A 20,769-nucleotide genomic window follows, 5' to 3' on the forward strand; every position below is an offset into this window, starting at 1 on the left:
GGAAAAGAAGTATGTTGTCCTGTAACATTTAATGTATAGTACTCTTCTTGAACCGAAACTTTATTTTTGTGAAAAACACAGGGCCAAATTTGATGGTTTGTGGCTTTAGCTCTTTGAAATCGGACATTTTTAACATATAATAATAATAATAATAAATTTTGATTTTAATGACATGTATTTACTTAAAAATAGTGAATTTATGCATCAAAATTTACACAATGATAAAAATATTCTTTGAAATACATTAGGCACAAGAAAACTGGTACAGCAAACCTATTGTTCATTATTTTCTATCTTTGCAAATTAAAAAAAAATCTATTCCCTACCATGTTCAAACAGAATAGGTCTAAAGTACAAAACACCCTATTTATATACTTGTATTTATTTCTAGCGGGATATCATTAAGTATCTCATTCTACATATAGTATATAGAAAATAGCCAAAAACAAAGAAAGAAATTATAGTCACACTTGAATGGTTCGATCATTACAATGAAGCTCTAATCTTTATGTGATCATTAATATACTTCAAAACATTACTATGATATCATCTTTTGTTTAATACTTTCTATTTCTTGAAAGGCCCAAGACATTCCAGTCAGTTTCATGTAACTGTCCAAAATTTTTTTAAAAAATATGTCCATAAATAAAACTAATTGACAGTTCAAGTTCAAGTTCAATTTATTCACTCAAACCAATTACTGGTACATGAGGTTCTATGTACAATATATACAAAAACAATATACAAGATACACGTGAAATGGCGGAAATACATTCAAATTATAAAGTAACAATAATAATAATAATAATAATAATAATTATGGAGGACAGACTTGTTCATATACCCTATCTATGTAGCTGCATAGTTTGATTAATACCTTGGAGTCAGCAGTTGACAACAATTCTGAGAATTTGTAGAAATTTGATCTATTGCAATATTTACTAGGTAGATACTTTTCTCGGCATTCTGAGAAAAATTGACATTCTAAAATATAGTGATACTCATCTGCTATTTGTCCATTATTACAGATATTACAGAGTCTATCATTTTTGGAAATTCCAAACCATCTCCCAGTCTCAACTGGGAGACGATGACTTGCTGTTCTTAATCTAATTAAAATTGTTCTAAATTTTTTAGGTAGTAAGTCTAAATATTTTTCAAATCCAAATTCTGTTTTGAAGATACTATACATATGACCTTTAGACGAATCGCGCATATCACTTTGCCATTTCTGTATGTACTGATCTTTAAGACGTTGTTCAACTATAGTTTTTAGCCATTTTATATTTAAAAAGGCCTGTTCATTCCATATATTTGAGAAGCAACAAGTATCAAGTATATTCTTAATACATAAAATCCAAGGGTTCTTATGACTTCCTGAACAAAACTGTTCAAATAAATTCTTACATGTAACATAAACAATCTTATTTTCAGGGCTTACCAGTAATTTTGCCCAATGTGATATCATTCTTATATACACCGTTATATACAAAGGGAATCGACCCGTTTCGCCATAAACCATATAACTAGGAATACTACTTTTCAGATTTAAATTATATTTCAAAAACTTGAGATGAACGCGTTCAATTATTTCAATGTTCTCAAATCCCCATATCTCACATCCATACAAAAGCACTGGTGTGACAACTTTATCGAACAAATCAAGCTGGCAATCTACTGGTAAATTAAATTGTCTAATTTTTCGTATAACACCATACATGGCTTTTTGAGCTTGCTCACATAAATGTTTTTTAGCCTTACAAAATGAACCGGATCGGGAAAATAGTATACCTAGGTATTTAAATTCATTCACAATTTTAATAACAGAATTATTGTAGTAGAATACATTTTTTACAGATGGACCTTTCGAAAAAATCATAATTTTTGTTTTGTCTACATTGACATTCAGTTTCCATTGTAAACAATACGAATGAAACTCGTTAAGAGCGTGTTGCAAACCCTCAGCAGACTCAGATATCATAACTGTATCGTCAGCATAGAACAAAATAAATAATTTAAAATACAGCCAAAATTGGTTTTCTACAGTATTTGAACTGCTTGCATTAAAGGATAGCCCATGCACATTTTTACTAGTGAGAAATTCTTCTAAATCATTAATATACATAGAAAACAAGAGAGGCGATAAATTTTCTCCTTGGCGTATACCAATGTTACAGTTGTAAAACTCTGATGAAAAACCATTCATAGTCAAAAGGGACTTAACTCCATTATACATATTTTTTTTATAAATGTAAAACATTTACCACTAATGCCATTATTTAACAATTTGTACCAAAACCCATTTCTCCACACAGTGTCGAATGCCTGTTTAAAGTCAACAAAAGCACAGAAATGTTTATTTTTGAAAGACATAACCAAGTTTGTATGAAAATGTAAAGTCAGTATATTATCTAAGGTCGAATACCCTTTCCTGAAGCCAGTTTGACTTTCACTTATAAGGTTTAAATTCTCTACATACCATTCCAAACGTTTACATAAAATGGAGGTAAAAAGCTTACCAAGACAACTTAAAAGTGTTACTGGACGATAATTTTCTGGATTTGTTGGGTCGCCTTTATTTTTGAACATCGGTTTGACAATACCTGTGAGCCATTCGTCTGGAATGACTCCACTATCAAAAATCAAATTAAATTTTTTTTTGTATACAGGCAAAAATATAGATACTGTTGATGAAATATGTTTGTTTAACAATTGATCGTAGCCTGCGGCCTTATTATTTTTCAATTTTTTTACTGCAAATAAAATTTCTTCCTCACTAATCTCAAAGTTCAAAAAATCATCACATTCATGGCTGTCTGTTGAGAAACTTAAAGTATCACCATCTTCTACGTCATTATCATAACCTTCATTGATGCCCTTAAGAAAATCATACATAGCATAAATATCTACAGCACATTTATTTGACATATTTGGACCATTTAAAATTTTCCAGTAATCTCGAGTATTTGTAGAGCGTAGTGATTTCAAGATTTTTGTCATGCCTTTTCTATAATCTTTTAGACATGAATCCAGTATCTTTTTATAGCTTTTGCTTTCTAATTGAAGATTAGCTTTATTTTCTAAACAAGGATTTTTGCTATTTAATCGCTTTGCTAAATGATATTTCTTTCTAGCCATTTTGCACTCTTTATTGAACCAGGGCTTATCGCATTTGTTTTTACAATTATTTTTCAAATTTCGACTGAACCCAAATGTTAATTTAGCTGTGTTTAAAAATATACCACATAGCTTATTAGTAACATCATTTATAGTGACTTTACTAATGTTGCTTGTTTCCGTACTACTGGTCAAAATATCTAACTCATTTTCTATGTCCTTGACCTTAGGTATATCCACATTCTCTGAAAAATGTTTTGCTTGATCTTGTGACCATAGTTTTACACGTGACTGATTTTCAACGATACCTTCACACCTGTGTTCTGTAAAAAAGGCTGTAAGATAGAAAATGAAACAGGATTATGTACGTCCGAATACAAGTTACAGAAGTCAGTGATATCAAAATCTTAAATAATTTCAAACATAGGTGCTGTGGTAACCACATAATCCACTGTGCTACTACCTTTACAAGTTAAACCTCCTACATATTTATCACTGCCAACACGACCATTTACAATATAAATATCATTGTTTTTGCAAAAATCAATCATTTTGTAACCAAAGTTATTAACATGGACATCTTGTACTACCCTATTGAGAGGAATCTTAAAGTTATCAAAAATAATAGATCTGGTCTCAATGGCCGTCTTAAAAAATTCTTCACATTTGTGTAATTGTAACTGAAAATCATCAGCATCAAACCAGTTGTGTAAAATACCCACTCTGGAGTTAAAATCACCCATTGAACACAAATATATACTGTCTTCAGATATAGAAATACGTTCGCTCTCAATATCTAAAAAACAATCTGTAGATGCGTATTTACTGCCCTCCGGGAGCAAGTACACAACACCAAATATAGCATCTTCATCAGTATTAAGGATACATTTACTTATCTTAAACCACAAAATATATTTACAAGTAGTATTTAATATTTTCACATGTTTAACCAAAGTATCTCTTACAGCTAAAATAATACCTCCTGATCGAAATTTTGACAATTTTTGTCTATTTTTCATAAATAATGTAAAACCTGGCATTTGAATTATGTCAGCATCACCTGTTTTTGTTTCGGTAAAGCCGATAATATCAAATTTGGAAATGTAATGTAAAAATTCACTATAATTGAGTTTATTTTTAATTCCACAAACATTTAAACTTAGAAATTTGATAGAGTTGTTTGCTGATTTCTGACCCTCCGCGCTCTTCTATTTCGTCGGTGTAGATGATTTCCTTGCACGTTTGTTTCCACGCGGGGGTGGAGTAGGGTTGTCATCATGGGCAGGTCCGCCGCGCGCTCCGGACGTCCACGGTGTGTTCCTGGAACTCTCGGACAACCTGCGGGTTGGATAATTCGGGGCGTTGACATGTTCCTGTGTAGCGTTGGGTTCATACATCTTACCATCTATGTACAATTTGTCCATAACAAGTTTCACGCGTCTATTTTCTTTCATGGCCTTGCGCATAACTGGGTACAACTTGCGCCCTTTCTCCTCTACCTCCGGTGGAAACTGTTCATTTACCCAAATGTTGGATCCCTTGAGTTTGAGTGGGGCACGTTTGCGAACAAATTTCCGGTCTTTATAAAAACTAAACTTTGCCACAATGTTCCTTGGTTTAGTTCTGAACTCATCTGGTTTTCCTAAACGATAAACTCTCTCAAAAGGGATTTCGTCATGGATTCTTAACTTGGTTTTCAGGAAATCTCGCAGAACATCTTCACAGTTTTCCTCTGTACTTAATAACCTATTGCACCGCTACAGGTAAATTATTGGATTAAGAAAACACAACAAAGACACACCCCCTCCTCCCACCCCAAAAAATGAAAAAAAAATAATCAATTAATCCAACATATTTCACAATGTAATGAAAATATATTCCAAGTGACAGAAAGAAAAAAAAAATGAAACTTTGTAATTGTTCCAATCACTGGTGAAATGTATTTCCAACTCACGATGTATGACAAAACTTAAATTTAAAAGAAATATATCCGAATTCTAATGGAATGTGATATGCACCAACAGCATGCCCGGGGACACCACTTTCACTTTTTAAATGCCCTTCTTCTTTTTCACGAGTACTCTGTAAACCTTTGCCGACTTCCTACAGGAACACATCGTTTCTTCTATTATATAGGAATGCAAGGGTGTTTGGTCAATAGTCTTCGCTTCGTTTCTAACTTTAGCGACAATAAAAGCTAATAATTTCTCTGATTTCTTTATCACCCAACACCGTGATGTCCTTAAGCATGGAAACATCAACGTTGGGCAATGAATAAAATTTCCTCTGTCTGTTTAAGAGCCTAGTCACTGCCCATCTACATTTTTGCTCCGTTTTCTGCCATAAGCCTCGTTTGAGTCATGTAAATATAATTGTTGATTTAATTACGGAAATCCTCTAAGTTTCCTTTTTTTCTGCGTGCTTGAAAAGAATTGAGAATTCGAGAATTTTTAAACGTCCATTTTATATTCACACTACATTATTTTGACAATCTTTACATCAAAATACAATATATCACTTAAGAATGACATCTGTATTTATAAAAAGATTGGTCATCATATCTGATCTGAATTGGTTTTCATCAGAAATATGCTTTCTTTCTTGAAAAATCGCAAAAAAATCCGAATCTCCAGCCTTATGGTTAAAAATTCATTAATCAGTTATTTTTATTTTTTTTTTTAAAAAAGCGCTTATTTATAATACCTAGTTCACACTTAAGGCGATGGTCGGGCGTCCAAATTTTTCTCGTATCATCGGCTGAAAAAAGAAAAAAATAACAAAAAAAAAAAAAAACACGATCGGCCGACTCTAGTATCGGGCGATGCAGAGTAATCACATTAATTTCTAGGTACAACGATGCCTTTAAATGTTAAAAATATTTTTTAAGTCGGACAACCGTCGTCCGATCACCGTTCTCTGAGCCGCAGTTTGATTTAATCTCGTCCGACATTTACGAAAACACATTTCCTAAATGTCGACCGACCGACGACCCACTTACCAAACTGGCTGCCGATGGTCGGACGATGCTCGAAGGTTGGTCGACGGACTTTTCAACAACTGGATCATCTGAAGGAATCGGACACGAATAACAAAATATAACTGGACCCAATGGACAAAATTTTGTGCCCGATGGACAAAATATTGGTCGGCCGACGAAAAAAAGACGTTAAAATCGGAAAAGACATTAGCCTTTGAACTACAGACTGTCGCTGTAGAAGAATCCTATTTTTGCCCCAAAACCCGTCTGCCGTTGGTCGTTTTATGAATTGTGACTGGGGTTTAACTGTCTACTTATTCATCAATTACAATTAATCTAATTTTATTTTGACTGTAAACAACCTTTAGCTGAAACAGTCTAATAAATAGGCAATGCCTACTCATTACAATGGATGAGAGACAGTTCTAAGAGAGTATATTATGATTACAATAAGGAAAATGTTTTAAGTAGGTTATATGTTTCAAACTGTCCATTCTGCGAGAAGAAAGAACAATTGTCGGGCCTAACGGTCCTCCCAACATTTCTTTTTTTCTTACAGAATGGACAGTTTTCGGACTAAAACCTTTACTGAAGTATCTAACATCTATTAAATTCAGGATGTGTTTAAAAAAATAAACAAAAAAAATCAGGATATTTTCTTTTAATCCTATATATAATTTGATCTAGAAAATATCCAATATTTGCATAGAGAATATGAACATTCCAGCAAAAAGAAATGCGAATATCTATTTTACCAATAACATGACATAAAGACAAATCAAAACTTATGCGAGGAGAACTTAAATGATGTCGAAATGATGAGATGTCAAAGGAAAAAAATAATATAAAATCCAATAATGGACTTTAAACCATATTATACATGTAATTTTCATTATACCCCTGTGAATGTTTTCTATATGAAAATATGACGAAATAATCTGCTATTTTTTCTAAACAGCTCTACTGTGAAATAGTTTTTGTGCTATTTGCTCATGGTGAAAAAGTTACAAAACTATTCGCCGCCAGTGTTTCATTTCGCTCCCGATTCATTTCGGAACTCTTCTGCTTTTATCCGTATTGTGACATTACACAAATAAAGTCGGCTTCCATATAATAAAACATCTATTTACTGACTATTTGGGCGATAGCAAGTTTATTGTCCCCCTCGACCGCAAATTTTTTCCTCGTTTGCGCCTCGATCGCGAGAAGTAATAGCTGTTTTGTCCTTATAGCCAGTTAATAGGTGTAAAATATCAAACAAAAAAAATGATAATAATTGCGAAATTTCCTATTCTATTTTAGGCCGAAAGGAAGGGGGTTGTTTAATTTGGTTGTGGTTTTTGCTTTATACCTGTGAACAGTTCTTATAAGTTCCAACATAGTCATTGACAATTTTAATGGTGAAAATTACAATGAAATATATGGAGATAACGAACAGTATTCAAGCTCAAAAGTCCATTAAACAATACAAAATAGGAGCAGAGTAAACACGGACCTCTAAACATCATATAGGTGGGATCAGGTGCCATGAAGGAGTGAGCATCCCCTGCCGCCCGGTCACACCCGCCGTGTGCTCCTTGTCATGATCGGGAAATAACGGAAAAATCCGTCGGCAATTAAGTGTGTAAATAATGGCCTAAGAATTAGTATGAAAAAGGTCAGTCAGCATTTGACTCAATGATAAATTGTATTTGCTGACAAGGTCATTGTATCTACCATAGAACTTACGAAATGATGACTTTAAGCGAGACAGCTGATATTCTTGTTTCATCAACTTGTTTGTCAATAATTTACCTCGTTTTAGAAATTGTACATACGTAGAGCATGCTCTTGCGTATCGAATCAACTGAGAGATATATACCCCGTATGCAGGTGATGAAGGTATATTGCTGCATAAGTAAGGGAAGTTGATGATTGAAAAGTTAAAGTCTTCACGTTTATCATAAAGCTTGGTTGTTAGATTACCATTAACGTCTTTTTCAAGAAAAATATCCAAATTTAAAACAGATGTTTCAGACTCTGTGGTATCTTTTATCTCAAGCTCACCAGGATATATCGTAGATAGAATGGAAATAGCCATTGTTAATTGACAATACATCGTCGATATATCTAAATGTCGAGTTGAAGGCCACAGCAAGTGTTTTCTTTTCACGTACAAGATTTTGGGCAAATTCTGCTTCCTATGAATACAAAAAAAAGTCTGCTAATAACGGGGCGCATTTGGTACCCATGGGAATTCCAATAGACTGTTGGAAGACCTGGTCTCCAAAATCACATAGATATTGTCAATCAGAAACTCAAGAATCTTTTTAATGTCAATTTCAGAGTACTTGTGTGTATAATCAGAATGTTTTTTAACAAAATAATTTTGCAAATGACCAATGACAAGGTAAGTATATTTACGAGTTCCATTTTTATTGAAAAAGCAGCTGTCAGTGATATCAAAAAGCCTGGACTTTAATTTATCGTGGGGAATGGTTGTGTATAAAGTAGAAAAGTCGTAAATTTTTAAGCTGTTGATTTTGGTAAAATCTTCTGATTTCAAATTTTCCAAAAGTTCCTTGGAATTTTTAAGTATCCACATCTGATTTACACCACTTCTCGAATATATTGTTGCACAGTACTCTTGAAGTTCCTCCTTCACTACTGTTAATATCTTAGTGAGGAGTAAAGAAAGAGGCTTGGTTGAACATTTACTGGAACCGCAAATAATAATAATAATAAATAGATGCGATCTCGTTGCGAGCAACGAGTGGGTCTTCCGTCCGATATTCGATAAGAATTCGACTGAAATTTTGTTCAAAAATAGTGATATAAATAAATTGTTTAGACGAATTGCTTCAGTAATATGTAACAAAATATTGATCATTTAAAAGTTATCGATTAAAGACTTTCTGCCCGTCTCTGCCTTTAATATAAGTGGCCAGCCCCTTTTTCTTGATATCATCTTAAAGCTCTCATTACTTTGAACACTTTGTGTTCAGCTACTATTCAGAAATTCTTTTTCGTTTCGAAATATATGCAATATATATATATATATATATATATATATATATATATATATATATATATATATATATATATATATATATATATATATATATATATATATATATATATATATATATATATATATATATATATATATATTAAGTGCCGAACCATCAAGTCATAAATGGGGAGGTCTAGCAAAAATTGAAAGATTGAATATTATTCAGAATATTACTTAGAGCGTCATTGTTCAATAAAAAAATATTCAAAATATTCCTCATTTTTCGAGATATATTGCGCCAAAGATTCGGCAATATGGTCCCGAATGTCCCTTATTGCGTAATATATGATTCCAACATCACGTTACAAAGTACAAGGGTTTGAAGATGAACTATTCTGCTTCGGTACAAAATATTTATAATTAAAGTGTATTAGATTAAGGACTTTCGGCCCCTCTGGACCCCTAGTTTGAGGGAGGAGCACTTTTTTTCTTGATTACACCTTAAAGCTTTACATGATTTTGAATACCTTTTATTCAACAACTTTTCATTTTTTTTTTTTTTTCGTTTCCAAGATATACGCAAAAGAAATATTTACGGGGTGGGCAGTTCAGCTCATTAATGGGTATGTTTAGCAAAAATTGAAAATTTACATATTGTTCAGACCATTATTTTCAACATCTTTTTTCAATATTGCTAATCAAAATATTTCCAACTTTCGAAATATAGAGTGCCAAAGATTTGGTATTCTGGACCGTTATGGCCCCTAATTATGTAACATATGACGTAAATATCATAAATATTGATGCAGATTGTTAAGATAAAAAAAAATGCTTCAGTAATGTTTTAGAAAATATTGATCGTTAAAGAGTTATTGAGTAAAGACTTTCGGGCCCCAATTTTTAGAGGTCAGCCCCCTTTTTTTATATCACGTTAAAGCCCTAATGATTTTGAATAAATTTTGTTCAACAACTGTTCAGACATTTTCTTTTTTCTACTTTCGAGATAAAAGTGCCAAAGATTTGGCATTCTGGCCCTTAATGACCCCTAATTATGTAATGTACGATGTGAATATCATAATATATAGTTGTAAATTGTTGAGATAATGTATTACACAGTATTGATCGTTAAAAGTTATTGATTACGGAATTTTGGCCCCTCTCGACTCCTATTTTGAAAAGCCAGCCCCTTTTTCTTGATATCACCTCAAGGTTCTAATGATTTCAAACACTTTTGTTCAACAACTATTCCGAAATTCTTTTTCGTTTCCGAGATATTTGCAAAAGAAACATTTAGGGACCGTTCCTTCGACTCCTTAACGTAGCAAAAATTGAAAGGCTGCATATTGTTGAGAACATTATTTTGAAAATCTTTTGTTCAATATTGCTTATCAAAATATTTTCTACTTTCGAGAAATAAAGCGTCAAAGATTTAGCATTCAGGCCCCTTCTGGTCCTTAATTATGTAACATATGATGTAAATATCATTAATAAATATATAGTTGTAGAGTGTTAAGATGAATACATTTGCCTTAGTAATATATAACAAAATCAAAGAGTCATGGGTTAAAGATTTTTAGCCTCTCATGTCCCCTAATGTGATGAGTCAGCCCCTTTTTCTTGATATAATATAAAAGATCTTGTAATTCTATACAACTTCTGTTCAATATATTTAAAGAAAGTATTTATAGTTTTAAAGATATGATAGAAAAAAAACTTCCTAAATTTTGATCCCCTACCGAGCATCCTTACCAGGTATTTCCGAAAAAAATTGAAAACCCAGGTTCACAACTACAACATGTCGTTTATCATCACTAAAAGTTTCAGCTCTCTAGTAGTTTTTGAAATCTGCTGCTGACAAAAAGGTCATCTGCAAATCGATTAAAGGGCGATAACTTCCGACCGGAAGTGATTTTTCAAAAACTGAAATGCGGTACAAACTTCAGATTGCAACGTATTATCCCTGAAATCGATCAAACATCTCCGAGAAATCTGTACAAAATTGGTAAGAAGAAAAACGAATAATTATAAAAGTGAAAAAGAAACATAAGAATAATAGAAGGATCTTCTGCTAAAGACGGAGGACCCTAATAATGAATTATTTAAATTCAAACGTGTGCATTTTCTGGCCAGGTAGTTAAGTGGGCAGCAGGTCCCTGAAACCATATGCATGTGTTTATAATGTTTAGAGAAATTATAATGAGTACCAGATAAGTGTCAGCCTTGTCAACTTCCAATGAAAATATAATTTCTTGATTATTTAATCTAAAGCCTTATCTTTTTTTTTTTATAGAAATCTGTCACAGAAATGTACATTAAAGATACGTTCAAGAAAAGTTTCTTTCTGATCTTCACGATATGGGGCTACAGTCAGGTATATATATATATATATATAAATATATATATATATATATATATATATATATATATATATATATATATATATATATATATATATATATATATATATATATATATATATATATATATATATATATATATATATATATATATCATCTTTACCGATAGGAGGAAAGTGTTTGAATTATATGTGTTTTATTCATCACCTTTTGCATAATTCAAATTCTTAATCTTAAATTAAAATTTGAATGGCAGATGTTCAAACAATGGCAGATTTTACTGTTATTAAATGTAATTACTCATCCGATTTCTAAATGATAACGTTTTCATCTTAATCATCACAGGGAAACAAACATAAGCACCATACATTACACGGAGTTTGTCCCCATTCTACCAGAACTATTGAATATGTGTCTAGTTGTCCAAAAACTGAAGATGCCTGGAAAGAAAGAGAAGCAGTGAAACGATGTGAGGATGTGAAGCAGAATTGTGTATCGATGGAGAGATTCGTCTATCACTGCGCGGTAAATGAGTGGAGGAATGCTACACTGGAAGTCTGTGCACCGTTTCGAATTATATTTGGTAATTTTTTTTTCTTACTGTAAAATCTGTTGATTTTCTTTATTTCTTCTTTTGCATTGAAATTAGAGATAAGAGGAAACTCTCTTTAAAGATTATGCTAAGGTTGTATTTTTTTTGCCCAACAGTTTTAACACATAAAGTAAAATCTATTATGACATTTATATGAACAAAATAAACTCACACACTTTTTTTATTTCCTGAAATTAGGTTTTACTTTATGGTAAAGTCAAAAAAAGCATATGAGGTTGTAACATTGATCGTTTCTTTTCATTTTAAAAACTTTTTCCCTTAATCAAGCAACATACATGCAACTGAACTTAAATCAATCCATCAGTTCTCATTTTACTAAACTAAACCATTATTACATGTATGGAGAATCAAGGCGTTCAGAGTTGTGTTGTAGACTGAAACAATCCCCATCCTCAAAGCTGTTTCATGAGGAATGAAAACTTTGAGAAAGCCTCGAAAATCTTAATATTTCGTGCAACAGTCTGTCACAAAAGTATGTCTTAGAAAGTGATACTAGAGAGCTTACGAAATTGTGGCAGTTAGCAATTACATGTACGTTGCAGTATTTTTGACATTTCTTAATTAAAAAAAGAATAAACAAGTCTATTACAATATTTTAAAATCAAAAACGTATTTTATACTATCATAATGCAAACGTAATCAATTTTCAGCAATTTTTTTTAAATTCAATTTTCATTAAAAAAGGGGGTTTCAGATACAATTTTTGTAGAATATATACTTATCCATTTAAAATTCACTTTCCTAGAATTTAAAACCTTTATTTTGAAAGAAAAAAAAAGTAGAAAACTGGACACATTAGTTTCAAAACTGAAATGTTATGGCTATAAAAAACCATTACAATAGCGACTTCCCCGGCCTATAATTTTCGACAACCGGAAAAAAAACATCTAATGTTACGTAGACGTCTATGACAGCCTGCCTTTTCATCAACTTTGAAAAAAATACAGGGATACCTCTTATCTTGTGAATATGAAGCTCAAATTTATTTAATGAAAATATATTACCTAAAATTTATTAAAGAAGGAATTGCTAACTTCATCTATTCAATACTTTGATAAATAGGAGGCGACTCCATTTTTTTTAAATAGTTGTTAACATCCGGTGATGTAAATAGATTTCGAAAAGATACAGTACCGACCAGACACAACCTAACACCATAGCGAACCCAAAGCGGACCCCGGGTTCGCTTTCTGGGTTCGCTCGGGCTCCGCTGCGGGTCCGCTTTCAGAAATTTTGGGTTCGCTCTGGGTTCGCCTTGGGTGCGCTTCGGGTTCGCTTGGGGTCAGCTCTGCGTCCGCTAGAGCGAACCCGGCGTTCGCTTTCTGGGTTCGCTTTACGCGCTCATGCGTGAAGCGGAGCCCGCTTTAATCTTGCCGCCAGTAAGCCCCGCTCCTTGTATATTCCAAATACAGTAGTGAAATCGATCATTGTTGTTTCTGAGGCGATCGATACATGTGCATGTACAATGGCTGCAGCGTTATTGTTGGCAACATATAGGAACGATCACGTTACACGAACGATTCCGCAAGATTAATCCTTCACTCACACGATTCTTCATGTTACACGATCATTCACGACTGTTAAGGCAAACGCACGATTTTTGTGCGCAAAATAGTTAAAAATATTTAGGAGTGGATATTTTTAAGACGAAATTAGGCTTAATTTATTTAATAGACATTTTAGATTAAAAATATTTACTGCTGAAATCCATCGACTTTGGAAACCTGAAAGAAAAATAAAATATTTAGAAATGAATATTTTTGAAACTACATTAAATAAGACTTAATAGTCATTTTAGATTACAAATAATTATTTATGTAATTCTCAGACTTAGGAAAATTGTTTTTTTTTTTTTTAATGTTTTTGACATGTAATCATGTAATTTATGATCGAATGCCGCATTTTCTATCACATGATATAGGTTGGTCGTGATATTTGATTCAACTGGATTTTATGATATGCAGTAAGGGGGTAGATTTTTAAAAATGGCCTAAAAATGAATTAAACTATAATCATCTTTCCATTTATGAATTTCAAAAATCAGCGATCTTTTTTTTTTTTTTTTTTTTTTTTTTTTTTTTTAAATCGTTTATTTGCAGAAATTATATATACAAAAAATAATAAGTATCAGGGAAGAAAAATAACCCCGACAATCATGTACATTTGCCGACTAAATATATATAAGTATCGGGATTTTTTTTTTTCATTTTTCTTTCTTTCTTTCTTTTTTTTTTTTTTATAAAAATAACATGACAACACTTAGCAGTTAACATAATTAACATCAGAGAAAATCGTTAAACATCTTAAATACGCTTTATCAGTAAAAGTTACGATATTTTAAGAGAATACAATACTCTACGACTTACTATTTTGCTTAGTTACTCCGATAATTAGTTCGTTCAATTATATAAATCGCGCTTCATTTTTTTTCTTTTTATTTCAGTTTAAAATAAAAAAAAAACAAGCTAAATCAAGATTTACGTTATTTTTTGTAAAAGATTAATCAAATTAATATCATGATGTAGTAGATTACGATTGGACATACATATACATGTACATTTATGCTGTACATTCAATTTTTTTTTTTTTTTTTATTTTCAATTAAGAAGATCAATTATTTTGATGTTGATCTTGATTTTTACGAAAATGTACATTAGAATTATAAAAATAAAATGATTGAATAAAAGCACATACATAAACATAATCTTGTACAGTATCTTGAGATGATGAAATGCTATAATTTGTCAAAAACCTTTTTTTAAAAAAAAAAAAAAAAACAAGTGTAATAACCATTGCTTTTTTTTTTTTTTAATACATTAGGGTATGTTTTGTCTGATAAATTTACGCATTGTATATTAATGGATTTCGAAAATGAAAAAAGAAAAATAAATGTGTAAATATAATATGCTACCTGGATATTTAAAATATATTAATTTTTTTTTTTTTTTTTTTTTTTTTTTTTGATAATGTTAAAAATAGTTTCACACTGTAAATTAACACGCTTTGCTTGTACAATGTTTTATTTACATCGAATGACAAACTGGCTTGCTGATTGGTCGACCCGCTGATTGGTTAACACGTTTTATCGCTAATCCTGATTGACAGCTCTGTTACGCAACACCGAACGCGCGTTCGCTCTCTGGGTTCGCTACTGAATTTGGGGTTCGCTTTCGGCGTTCGCTCTGGGTCCGCTGCGGGTTCGCTTGGGGTCCGCTGCGGGTTCGCTCCGGGTTCGCTCGGGGTCAGCTATAGCGAACCCCAAGCGAACCCAGAAAGCGAACCCAGGGTGCGCTTTGGGTTCGCTTTCTGTTAGGTTGTGTCTGGTGGGTACTGTATGATTGGACCCATTGTTTTCAAATATGCATATCCGTTAATTTAAAAGCATATTATCAATCAATCTGTAATAAAAAAAAAATGAAATAAGATATGTTAAACATGATACCTGATATATTTTAACAACCTTGTTTGCCCTCATTCTGTTAGTCATATGCATCAATAGAAACATTTCCCCTATTTTAGGTCACCTGTGCTACTAAGGTAACTATTGATATCTGCTTTTGTCAGTTGTCATGCGACGTACGTCATATATTATGATTTAAACATTTTTAGCTTCTTATCTGGAACCACTAAACTAATTTCTACCAATTATGGCATATAGCATCTGTGGGTCAAGCAGAGCAAAAATTGTGAAATTTATGGCCCCTGTCCTCTTGGCCCAAAAAACCATCAAAATTAATGCAGTCTTTAAAAATCTTCCTCTTTACTCCTGCAAATCAAACAGCTGTAACGTATTTATATAAAACAAAGGGATCGTACCTAATTAATTCCAGCGTTGTGGGTGTTTACTAGTAGTTGATTTCCCCTACATTTGGGTAATCCTGAATCTCTGGCGGCTGCCCTTTCTTGACTTTTATTATTACTAGCCTGAAGTCTATTTAAGCAGTCATCATTCATGTCGCTCTCAGACATAACAGAAAGTTAACAATAAACGAACTCTACTAAACAAATAAATTTTAATGATTGAATTTTCCCCCAAATCCTACCGCTGCCACCGAATTTTGTTACCTATTTGCATAAACACCGGGATTGTACCTGGTCAATTCCAAGCTTTGGGTGTTCACTATTAGTTGATGAAAACTAATTGTTATGATTCTAGTGGACTGCCGAAATATACAAATACCAGAATAATCAGAGGCAAGCAACAATAAACCGGTAATTCTACCTAACACAAGACCCAGTCGTCCTCGAATTACTGCATATACTGTAGGATGCCTTATTTAGGACGTGCAGTGTATGTGATAGCCCTCAACCACTACACTCATTGTTGTAGGATGCCTCATTCAGGACGGACTATGAGTATGGCAGCCTGGACGGAAGGGTCTGCCAATGCAGAAAAGACAAAACAAACTATGGCTAGTCTCTGTTTGAGGGATCATTCTCGTTTGTGACAGGTCTTAACTGGATTGGCCTTCCAAATTCTCTCTATAACTGTAAAACAGGCGAGGAATATCAAACTTGAATACTTTATTCACTACACTCGTCTTCTACCCTTGGTTGCATCCGAAGTAATACTCCAGACGACTGCGGAGTCTCAGTATTTATACAAAACTGATGTCGCGTGATGTCAACAGTGACTAATTAAGACTTCCGCATAATCGAACCTTAAAATTTGGAAATCGTTACACCATTAAACTGTTGGCATGATTGTAATAAGGTTTGGCCCTCTACTTAAATCGTTAAACTTATGGCCCCTGGGTCAGAGGTTCTGGTGAGATGGGGTCTATTGATTACTCATTGAAAATGTATTATTCTTTGATTCTTTTCTCTTTTTCTGGGTATTAAGCAAATAAACTAAATGCATGGTAATGATGAGCAAGGGTGCATCTTCACCTCTTCCCTTTAGTATTTAGCAAACATAATGCAATTAATATAAATGTATGAGGATAAATAAATGGGCCTCTTCTCTCCACCTGTTTTTCTATGAGGCAAACAGAGTATAAAATTTTAAAAAGTGAAGCGAGTAAGAGTTACTTCCTTTTGCTAAATTTATTAAATCAAGAAATTCTTGAATAAACTTTAATTAACAGGTTATTTGATTGTTTAAGAAGACAATAAATAATGCTTTATATGTAGAAATAAAATAATATGAATGTTTGGTTTGCATGAGCAAAACTTGCTAAAAGTCAGATTCTTGCATGTAAAACACTATAAAAGATTGACAAATATTATTTATAAAGCAAAATAACCATTTGCACAAAGTATGTGTATATCATATTGTTACCTCAACTGAGCTGAAATCTGAAGTTAGCTTTTCTGATCAAACGTTATCCGGTGTCCGTCCGTTCGTCTCTTCTCTGTCCGCCCGTCTGTAAACATTTCACATTTTCATCTTCTCAAAAACCACAGGCCCAATTTTAACCAAAGTCTACACAACGCATCCTTAGTTTTATGGGATTTTGAATTGTTAAAATGAAAGGCCAAACGTCATTCCAAGGTGAGACAACCAAGAACAGGCGAAAATAGGTTTGGGTCATTTAAATTCCTCTTCTTAAAAACCATTGAGTCAGAAAAGCTGAAACGTATGTGCAATCTTCCTGAGGTAGTGTGATTTTAAATTGTTGAAATTATGGTCCCAAGGGGTAGGATGGGGCCACAGTGTGATTGCATAGGGACCAATTTTTCAAATTCTATACTCATAACATCCTCTGCTCGTGTTGATTCATTTTAACTCAAATCTCGGCCCTTTTATATAGGGTGGGGCCTCAAAAGACGATCAAAATTTTACATAGGAATACATGTATATTGGGAAGAAAATCTGATGAATAATAGAAGAACCAAAGTGATTCAGGTGAGCGTTGTTGTCAATAGGCCCATTGTCCTGCTTGACATTTGACGACTTAAGTCATGGAGTCCATAGTCTAGTTGGTAAGAGATTGCATAAAGTTGTTTTGATGGAAGTGATGAAGTGATCATAGAGAGCCAGGGTGACAAAGGGACATGTAAGTTCTGACAAGTGACAAATAGTCATGTTGTTTAGCCAAGTGGGAAATGCTGGTGACATGTATTACCAAGTTGTTCGTAGAGCTAATAGGCAAGTGATGTTTCCAAATGTTACCAAGTGGCAAGCGGCTAAGTTATCTAGCCAAGAGGCATCACTCCTAGAATATATACATACATTAGATATTTTTCATTGACGTGTACTTAATTGTAGAACTAGGCAAGTGATAATAACATATTTGTTTGTATTGAATACCTTACACACTAAGAAGTGTTCATTGTATTTGTCTATTTTGCATTCAATTTATTTGTCATCCTTGTAAGACATTGGAAAACAAGGAAATCGCTCGGGTCTTCGCATTAAAATAAACAAGGGTATTTAATTTTTACCAGATTTTTAAAATTCATAGGTAACATAACATCATCTTTCAGTTTTTAGGTCAACTGAGGATAATTTCTATAATTATCTGCTCATAGGCATTAATAAAAACAAACTAAGGGCATGTTATGATGATCAAGGCTGACTTTTTCAAAATTATGAATTTTATAGATTTGATTAGCAAATGTGCCTCTTCCGGATCTCTTTTTTATTTTGTAATTATACTTATGTCCAGACCTTAGATTGTAATATTATACCTAAAAGACCGTAAAACATTTGGCCTCTGGTTTATGAATATTTAATGACTAAAATCAAGTGACTCGTGTCTTCCTTGATTAAATCATGTATCAGGAACTGCACCTTTAAGCAATACAATGCTTTCTGTGTTAGTTAGTATTGAAATCAATGTTGTACCTATTGCAGAAAAAAAATACATAACCTGCGTAAGTGGATTATATATTTTTTTTTCTGCAAAAGCTGCAACGTTTATTCCCATACTAACAAACAACAAAAGACAATTTATTGTTTATATCTATATCTATATAAATAGTCATATAAAGTATTACTAAGTAGGTGAAATACTAGTATTGTATTAATGAAATGAACGTCATTTTATGTTTCATTGATGGAATAGCCACTGCTCAAAAATCTTTACAGTTGGTACAAGTATGTTTATCGGAGTTACTGACTGCTGAACGATAATGGTTTCCGTAAGAAATAAAAGAGATAACATTCAGTGGATGTAAAAATAAATGTTCAGTCCAATAAGCTCGTGTTTTTAACTAAAAACACAAAGCTCAAGAATTCTTTTTATAAACATTTTCTAATGAAAAGTGGTGCACTTGCATAATTCTTAAAACCCCTAGCAATAATTTACTATAGAATTAAAGTAATAATCTACTATTTTGAATATTCTATGCTTTGTTTTAGTGTGAAACTTTACTCGAGAGTTTTTTGATGTATCAATTCAAAGTTTCACAATAATATCCTTTAAAGTGATAAAAAGTTGCATAGAATTTTATGGATGCTTTCAGAAATTCAAAAACTTCAATCAACATAGAAAGTTTACAATTTCTTAATACAATGTAGTTTTGAAATTTCATTTTTGTATCATTTACCACCAAATTAGCTTCAAAAAGTATGTACCAACTCAGACATCCATTTTTTTGTTTGTTATATCTGTCCTTAACAGATGTATCTCTGAAATCCAATACCAGTGAAGAGATATTTAAAAAATAATAGGTGAATATACAAGGATCATTTTCTTTTGATATAAAAGAAACTTCCTGAATGAATGGGGGAAAAATGACATATATCATTTCAATTTCACACACGTTGTAAAACTACCTTGATTTACTGGAGTTACTGTAGTACAAACTTTCGCTGAAGTAAAGACCTTGATAATTAACAATAACTGTAGTATTCATTTTTTATATATTGCAGTATTCATTGAATATGACAAGATGAAAGTCAATTCTTTTGTTCTCATTTTAACATTTACCTCTGCTATATCACATTTAAGGCCGCTGTGTGGAGTACAATGTGCTTGGAAAAAGAATTCAATTCAACAGAGAACGATGCACTGTATTTTCAAAACCATGCCCAGCACATTACCAGTCTACGGATGTTTATCTTTGTAAGTGTTCAATAATCTTCTTATTGAAGAATAGAGTTTCTGGACTGAATTAAAAATTTGATGTAACAAATAATTCTGCAGCAAAAGAGGGTGTTACAGTTCTTTTGTTATTTTCCCTAAAGTTGTAGCGGTTTAAAAGAAAAATTTTAAGTAACAGGAAACGGTCTTAATTTTTTCTGATACAACGGTATATAAAGCACAATGTAGAACAATATTTAGAAAATGCATATCGACTTTCAATTTGCCATTACAAGAAGTGTAAATTAGTCACAAAGCAAAATAAGTCAACTTTTCTGTTTTTCAAATAGGGAATCCCCATTGCTCTGAAAAAAATGAATTCTTGAAACAATGAATTTGATATACGCATAAAGAGACAAAATTTTTCTTCAAAACTGCCATTTCCGATTTTTGTTTCAAAGAGCCATATTTTTGAAAACCACAAAAAATCGAATAAAAATTAATCCATCCGAAATGCAAAATGTGCACATAAGATAGCAGATGATACTTCAATGTCGGAGCTGGTCTAGTGGTAAAGCGTGTGGACTCTATAAAGATTCTTTTACCTGAGAATGGGGGTTCGAATCCTGGAATGGCTGGTATATTCATGTAGATACATGTACATATTTTTTTCTTATATAATTGAAGTACAATTTAACATTTCTCTTGAGAGAGAAAGAGAGAGGGAGAGAATGTCAGAAAGT

Source organism: Saccostrea echinata, unplaced genomic scaffold (assembly GCF_033153115.1).
Source record: "Saccostrea echinata isolate AGI-Se365-2 ecotype Australia unplaced genomic scaffold, CSIRO_AGI_Sech_v1 ptg000072l, whole genome shotgun sequence".
Lineage (NCBI taxonomy): Eukaryota > Metazoa > Mollusca > Bivalvia > Ostreida > Ostreidae > Saccostrea > Saccostrea echinata.